Genomic DNA, 7997 nt, shown 5'->3' on the forward strand with positions numbered 1-7997 from the left:
CAAAAATCGACCTTCACTGGAGGAGCTGCTCCGAGAACTGCTAGAGAAATTGGGGAACTTAAAAATTACGGATTTGGAGGAGCTTCCTCTCTCATCTGCCCCACCGGAGCCAGTTCCCTCATTATCCATCGCTACAACACCGTCAGCACCAAGGAGGGACAGGTGCTCCGTCATACGTGATGCCATCATAGAGGGGCACTGGCATGCTACATCCTTGGCCTGCCCTATTATTATCGACCCTGTGCAAGGCACCGGGTTGTGGCAGCCGCATGATTGGAAGCTTTTACAACAAGCTTGAAAAACGGTTATGGACTATGGTTTACAATCCCAGGCGGCTCGGCAGATAATTCAGTGGGTTTTCCAGGCAGAACTAATGTGTCCACTTGACTGTCAAAACTTGGCACACTTATTGTTAACTTCTTCCCCATTGTTATTGTTTGAAAGGGAATGGTTGCAGTTAGCACAGGGGGAAGCGGGTCAGCTGTGTCAACCGGGGGACCCTCTGTATGGGATTACTGCAGAGATGTTAAAGGGAATGGGTCCTTATCTCAGTACCCAGGTTCAGTTGCAGTTCCCTGCGATTATTCACCAAACAGCTGCACAGCTCGCAGAGGGCTCTTCTTAGTCTCCCAGGGGAGAAGAAAGCACCTCCATTCACATCTGTAGAACAGGCTCCTGAGGGACCATATGCTAAAGTTATCGATCGGTTGTGGGCAGCAATTCCTGATCATCCTGATCTAACAGTGGAGTCTAAAAGCAGTATGTTTAAAGTGTTTGCGTTTGATAATGCAAACCCCAAAACTCAGAACATCTTAGTTACACTGCTGAGAACCAAACTGGTAGAGGACGTGTTGGAAAGGGTACAGAGAGTTGATCAGTCCACGCAGCCAGATGTGGTGGCACAGGCTGTACAGGACTGTCAGAGATTTGCTTTTATGGTGCCCTCCATTAACAAACAGGCCCCGGCAAAGTGCTATGAATGGCTAGTGCTTCTGCAGGGGATGAGGAATTCCCCTACATTGTGTCAATTACATGTGGCCTGGGCATTACAACCAATTTGGACAGCATGGTATGAAGTAATTATTTCCCATTATATGGATAACATTTGGTTTGGTAGGCCAGAATGCTTCCAGGATTCAGATTTAAAGTTCATTCAGGATACCTTGGAAGCAAAAGGGTTGAAGATAGCCCCAGAGAAGGTTCAACGGAAACAGCCATGGCTATACTTGGGATGGAAAATATCAGACTCTACTATTCGTCCACAGAAAGGTGATATAACTATGGTGTTACATAATTTGATAAATGTACAAATGTTCCTGGATAATATTCAGTGGGGTCGCCACATTGTACGACTTACTAATGATGACTTAGCTATATTACTAATCTTGTGTGAGACACTATCTGCCCCTGTTAAGTTTGCTATAAAAGTCAGGCTATTCGGGTAATGAAGAGAGAGCATGGTCTGACCATACTGGTGGTTGTCGTGTTTTCGTCTGTCCTTCCTGCAACAGCCATGTAACGTGCTTCACATGTAACATGTAACGTGCTTTACATGAACAGAGCTGTTCATGGAGGCATGGTGGAGGTGTCTTCGTGCAGTGGATCTACATGTATGTCACACCCCGGGAGTACAGAATTGAAACTCAGCTCTGTTTGAAAACCCTGATTAAAAATTAAAGAGCTCTATGCAGTGGGGGCACTCCTTTTACCTCTGAGAAGCTCCAGCTAAATTCTAACAAGTAGAAAAGGCCTCATTGCATGGCTACTGTGGCGTTTTCTGTGACCTTTCATCTTTGCCTTTTGGCTTATCTTTCACTAGGGTGGGAGTTGTACACTCTTCCCTTGTTAACCACCCGTAATTGCAGCAGGCTGGGGTAGCTGGTAGCCCCCTGGCAGATGTGGTGCTGGTTATTGCTCCAGAAATGGCTCCCTGTGCCATGAGGGCTGCAGTACCAGCAGTGAGAGGATTGCCCCTTTCTGTAAGACAGCTCCCAGTGAGAAATGGTGTGTCCTCGTCAGTCCTACAGACACGGCCCAGTGGAGGCAGAGGGGCTTGTGTTGCCAGCACTAATAGCAGAGAGGCTGCTTCACGTAATATCTGTATTTGTATGTTACATATATCTATATATCACAACATCTATATATGTTAGGTGTAATCATGTGTTTTTACATCCTTTCATCGCGCAGAGTGAAATTCATGTGGGTCCTGGCAGATTTCAAAGCATCCAGAATAAGAATAACTTATTTTAAGCACTTCTTTGTCCCGACTCATGTTTTGCAGACCTGTTCCACAGCAGGGCTGGTTCCCTGCAGGGTTTGCACCGGGTGCTGCATCAGCGTCAGCCACTAAGCGGCAGGAGAAGCACAAGGTTTCCTCCAGGCTCTGAATCCAGGTGCCAGCAGCTGGCTGCCTGTGGTTTGTGTCAGAGGTGACACAGCAACTTCTAACGGGTTCCCAGCTGGTAACTTGCTGGCTGAGGAAGCAGGGTATGAACTGTAAGGGGTAGCAGCCACGGCGCCTTGGTGAAGGCAGCACGTGCTGATGATGGTAACGCGTTCATAAAGGACGGAGCTCATTTCTTTCTGCTGTCCTTTCAGAATGAGGCCAGGTCTGGGCACATCACTTCCATTAAAAAAACAAACACATAGTCTTAGCCATGAGCTTCCTCCTTTTTTCTAGCATCTCATAAGCAGGAATCATCTCATGTCTTTGTCCCCTCGGGTGGTGGTGTACAGGACCACCTGTGGCTTGCAGGTGGCACGTCGCAGGTTGCTGTAGACACTGAGAGGTGTCCCGGGAGCCTTCGAGATCACTCCATTTCTAGCTCCCTAGATGGAAGCCAACACGTCAAAGCATGTCTCTAGCTGGATAGGAGGCAAAGGAATGCAGCTCACCCAGGCAGTGTGGGCTCCATCCATACCCTTGGGCCCTTACACCATGAAGCTGATGCATCCTTCTCATTCCTGCTGCATTCAAATAAAGATACGTCTTTCTGCAATGGCCTGGGCAAGGGCTGCCTGCTTGGAACAGCGCTTTGTCTTGTCTTTCCAAGGCAGATACATGCACATTTCTCTATTTAACAGAAGATAAAGGCCGTATTGGTCACAGTCCAAAGGAAATCCTAGAGGTATGTGTTTGCAGCTTCTTCTGGGCATCCCAAAGGGCTTTCTTCAAACCCCTGCTTATTTCACCTCTGCACGTGAGCTGTGCAGAGCCACTCTCTCCAAGACGCGTTCCTCTCTGGATGCTGGTGGAGGCACCTCCTGCAGTCACTCAAACTCCTGACTTTGCAGGGAGCTTGCAGGTCTCCAGCACTACTGCGGAGATCTACAGCCCTCTTCCCTCAAATACTTTCTCACTGAACTCAAACCTGTCATAATTAGGGGAAATCTGATGCCATGAGCAGCTATTCGGAGAATGTGACGGCAGTCTCCCTGTAATTACCTGGCTGCAGCAGCAAGTAGGAACCGTGCCATTAGGAAAGCTTATCAACACGTGCTCTTTGATCTGCCGCGTGGAAAGGCTCCTGGACGTCACTGGTTTCACCCAGAATCCTCTGGACCGACTGCAAGAGGAGGAAAGGGGCCCCGTTTCCATCTGCAGGGCTTGGCTCCACGGGATGAATGCCCCCTACAAACACTGCACTCCCAGGACAGTTGGAGCTGTTCCCTGGCTGGGTGTTGGCTGTCCCCCAGGCTGTAGCCGGGCTGTTTCTGCGAGGCGTTCTCTCTTTCCTGTAAGGGCCGTCACGGTGAAATATGAAAAACCTCCAGCTGCTTGTCCTGACTCCTGCAGGTGTCACTAGGAAGGCAGGAGCAGACAGGTAACACATCCACAAACAAGCTGTTTTCTCGGGGGAACAGCCAGCAGCTCTTCTGGTTTTATGGTGAAAGCACTGCTTGTAAAACTGAGCTGTTAAAGGGGATTTTCTGCGTAGGAAGCGAATGCCCTGCTGTGACACCATTATTCCATTTCCAGCAGTTCCGCAATGTTCCTTAGAAAAAAAACTGTGATCTGTGTAAGGTCAAGGCACTGTGTGACAACCCCAGGAAATGAGCTTCATTGCCGAGGCTTCTCAGGGCAGGGACCCGATGCTGACAGAGCCTCTGCTACCACCCAGCCACTGGGATGCTCTCCAGCCCTGAGGAGATGCGTGGGGGCTGAGTCCTGTGAGGACACGAGGGCTGACGCGGCCAAGGCAGCTAGCTGCTTTCACTTGCCAGCTACGATTTGGGATGTTGGAAGAACGGCTCGGTGTCCTGTGCCTTGGTCAGCAGTTGATGTTTTCATCCTCCTGATAAGCAATGGGGGCTCTCTGGGAAAACTGAGAAAGCCCAAAAGACTTCTGATAACTGAAGTGCCCTTTTCTCAGTCCATTTTGAGCTGTAGGTCAAGCTGTAGCTGAACTATTCCCGTTCCTTCATCCTTTGTACCATACTCTGGTACAGGGCCTTAGAGAGACTGGGGGATCTGAAGGCTGGGGAGAGCAAGGGACACACAAGGGACAGGCACTGACCTGTGCCACGTGGCAGTAAGTAGTGCTGGATGTGCCCGTCAGAGGAGAGGGAAATCTGTGCAGGGATGTCACAGCATCAGGCCCATCCTGATGTTTTATTTAACATCCCCTCAGACAGACCCTTTTCTTAGAGCTGTTCCCAGCTTACTGAGAGCCACCTGGGCTGGGACACGTGCATCGTCCTGCCTCCCCGAGCACCAAAGTGCCACTGCTGCTCCTGATGCCTTGTGGGGGTGTTCACCAGCCGGCAGCATGCTCGGTGTGTGTGTTGCTGTGTGCAGCTGAGCACAGACCTTTTGTAGGAAATGAGCATTGTTTCTCCTCGCGGTGATCTGGCCACAGCAGTTATGAAACGAGCGTTACAAAATGAATGCCCTTGCATGATATTCCCCACTGACAGCCCTGGGAGGTGACCTGGGGTGCAGAGAGCAGATCACAAGGCAGAAGAATGTAACAAGAGTGATTAAGCACTGCGGAAAAAACAAAACAAATCAAAGAACCAACAACTATGCTAAGAGACGGAGCTTTTCTTTCTTGATGTTCGTGATCAGAAGCTGTTTGGAAGAGGTGCTGTATTTGGATGTGTGACCAGGCTCTGCTCAAGGAGATTGAGGTGACGTCTTTCTCATGATACGCCAGAAGCAAAGCTGTCTTTTTGAACCAAAAATGCATAAGAAATAAAAACTACACAAACTTTGATTTACCACAAACCCTGTGCAACCCACATGTCCTTGGAGGACTGAGCAATAAATGTTATTTTTAGTTTCTTTCTAATAAACAAGCAAATAATAAAAAAACAGCATCCAATTCTGTATGATTCATCTTCCCCTGACTTCAGCCATCAAACTACAGAGTTAGCTGATGTGTGGTAGGAAATCCTCCAGTGAAGGAGAAGGAATTTATATATGGCCATTAAACAGGGAAAAGTAAATACTCCGAGTGCCCCGGGCGGTTGTGATTACACGGCTTATCTGTGCACCGCGGGTTCATGGAGCTGAGCTTCCAAAACTGGAGGAGAGACACTTCGTGACTGCCTTGTGGTGGATCTGGGGCTCTTGGCACTTGTCGGCCATGCTACCAAGGACAGTCTGAGAGCAGAAAGAAGCCCCCCAGGAGGATTCCTCCGGCCGTTGTGCACAACCTCACACCCTGCCCCTCAGATGGGCAGGGGGCTCATTGTGGTGTTCATGGTCTCCAGGCTGGGTGGCCTGGGGACGAGCTGATGGCATGAAAGAGCAGAGGGCACGTGTCACCAGCTGGACACTAACAGAGACCATGGTTGGGGGCTGGTTTTGGGCCCCGCCAGCCCCTGGTGGCCCTGAGGCTCCTGCTGGAGGGCGCCGAGTGCTCATTAGGGCTGTGCTGACGCAGCGCACGGCTCCTCTCATCTGCGACCCCGCAGATTGCTGCCTGGGCAAAAGGGGAGCTGCTGCCTTTAAACGGAGCATCTGTTTATTCTTGAAACAATTAGGGAGGGCAGTTAGATCTTGAACTCGTTACTGAGCCCAAAACAATTATGATAAAAACAAGTTCCAGATGGGCTTGAGAGGAATTGTTTTTGTCTTTACTAAATTAGAAAGGATTCCATGTCTTCAAGTTCCTCTGGCATTTATGGACAGGAAACATGAATTACACACAATAATTTACTACAAACAAAGGAGATGAACTGTGCGACAGCCCATTTATCTTTGCTCATGTGCCTCCTTGAGGTCTGTGAGCTGCTTAACTCATGGGGAGAGTTCAAACTTTCGTCTTTGTTTGCTAACTCTTGGCTGGTTTGGTTTGCAGAGATGGGAAGCTGTTGAGTTTCTGCCGCAGGACGAAGCTCGCCTGCCACCCCAGGTAAATGCTCGCATGTTCGAATGTTTCTGCCCCATCCCTGGCAGTGCCCAGGGCCAGGCTGGATGGGGCTTTGGGCAGGCTGCTGTGGTGGGAGCTGTCCCTGCCCAGGGCAGGGCTTGGAGCCAGATGATCTCTAAGGTCCCATCCACCCCAAACCCTTCTGTGAGTCTGTGATTCCTTAAAATCACCCCAGAAATGGAGAAAACAAAATGAGAGGTAACAGTAGTGGTCTGTCACTGTGTATTCACAAAACCATTCCCCCTCAGGAAATATATATTTACATCAAAGGCCAAATGGATCCGCAGCCAACAGCGCACAAGACCCACTCTCTCTGATGTGAGGTGGCGGAAGGACGTAACTCCCAAAGCCCATAAAACATGACAAGGATTGTAATAAAGACTGAAGCTGCCCCGGGCGCCGAAATGCATGAAGTCAGCTTGGCTGGGCTCCGAAGGGAGTGAGATCACGGGCAGAAAGCAGCCTGGGAACCAGGGGTGTCACGGGGTTGATCGGCCTCCTCCCGTGCAGGATGGGAGCTTCCTGATGCGTTTCATCACCTTCCCACTCTCGCCCCTTGGCTCACAGAAAAGACGGCCTTAAGCGAAACCCTGGAGTAGACTTCTCTGGTTTTGGCTGTCAGACAAAGGAAAAAAAGGAAAATGATAAACTGATGACATTGTTTTACATTTCACGTAACGTCTGATTTGCACCCAGTCCTCCACGTGGCGTTAAGTGGGATTGGTCATTTGAGCTCTCATCTCCGTGCAGCCAGCGAGGCTGAGCTCCAGCACGCCGACCTTCCAGCCGAGCCTCCAAATGTTTGCCTCCAGCCTTGGCTCGAGCAAGGTAGGGGCAGGAATCACAGCGCTTGGGCTCTGCTTCTGCCTCTGCCCCTGCCCGCCTGCAGCGGGTGAAATCTCTCATCCCCTGTCCAAAGGAGCAGAGCCTTGTTAATTCATGTCATTCACCATCTGTTCACTCTCAGTTCCTGCACTCAGCTGCAGTCCCCCCATCAGCAGGGGCCGCACACCGCAGAGGCACAAAGCTGCTCCCGGGGGACATTTGTGTTGGGAACCCTCCTGAATCCAGGCAGCGCCCTGCGGAGCCTCGCGGGGTGCTGGGACCAGGCGAGCCTGGGTGCCTTTCCCAGCCCAGTGCCCGTGGTTCTGTGCTGCTTGAGCCCCTTGGTCCCATCTCCCAGCCGGGCTGTGCCCATCGAGCAGCGGCCGGGGGGGGGGGGGGGCAGGCAGGGGGGCTCCGAGCCCTGCCGGGGGCTCCCTGGGCGCTCCCAGCCGGCCCCCAGCAGCACCGGGCGCGCCGCCACGTGCAGCGCGCGCTCCGAGGCCCCGCCCCTCGCCACGCCCCCAGCGCGCCCTCACCACGCCCCTGTCACGCCCCTATCACGCCCCTCCTCCCCCCGCTGATTGGCCGCCCCTCTCCCGCACGTGACCCCCTCCCCCCTCCCCTCCCTCCCCATCCCCTCTCCATCGGCACCCAGCCGGCACGAGGCGCGCTCCCATTGGCCGGCCCTCCCCGCCCGCCGCGCCGCGATTGGCCGAGGCGGGGGCGTGCGCGCGGCGACGGGTTGGGGGGGGCGCGGGGGGGGGGGCGTTAAAGGCCCCGCGGCGGGGCCGGGCC

This window comes from Aythya fuligula, chromosome 17, assembly GCF_009819795.1.
Source record: "Aythya fuligula isolate bAytFul2 chromosome 17, bAytFul2.pri, whole genome shotgun sequence".
Classification (NCBI taxonomy): Eukaryota; Metazoa; Chordata; class Aves; order Anseriformes; family Anatidae; genus Aythya; species Aythya fuligula.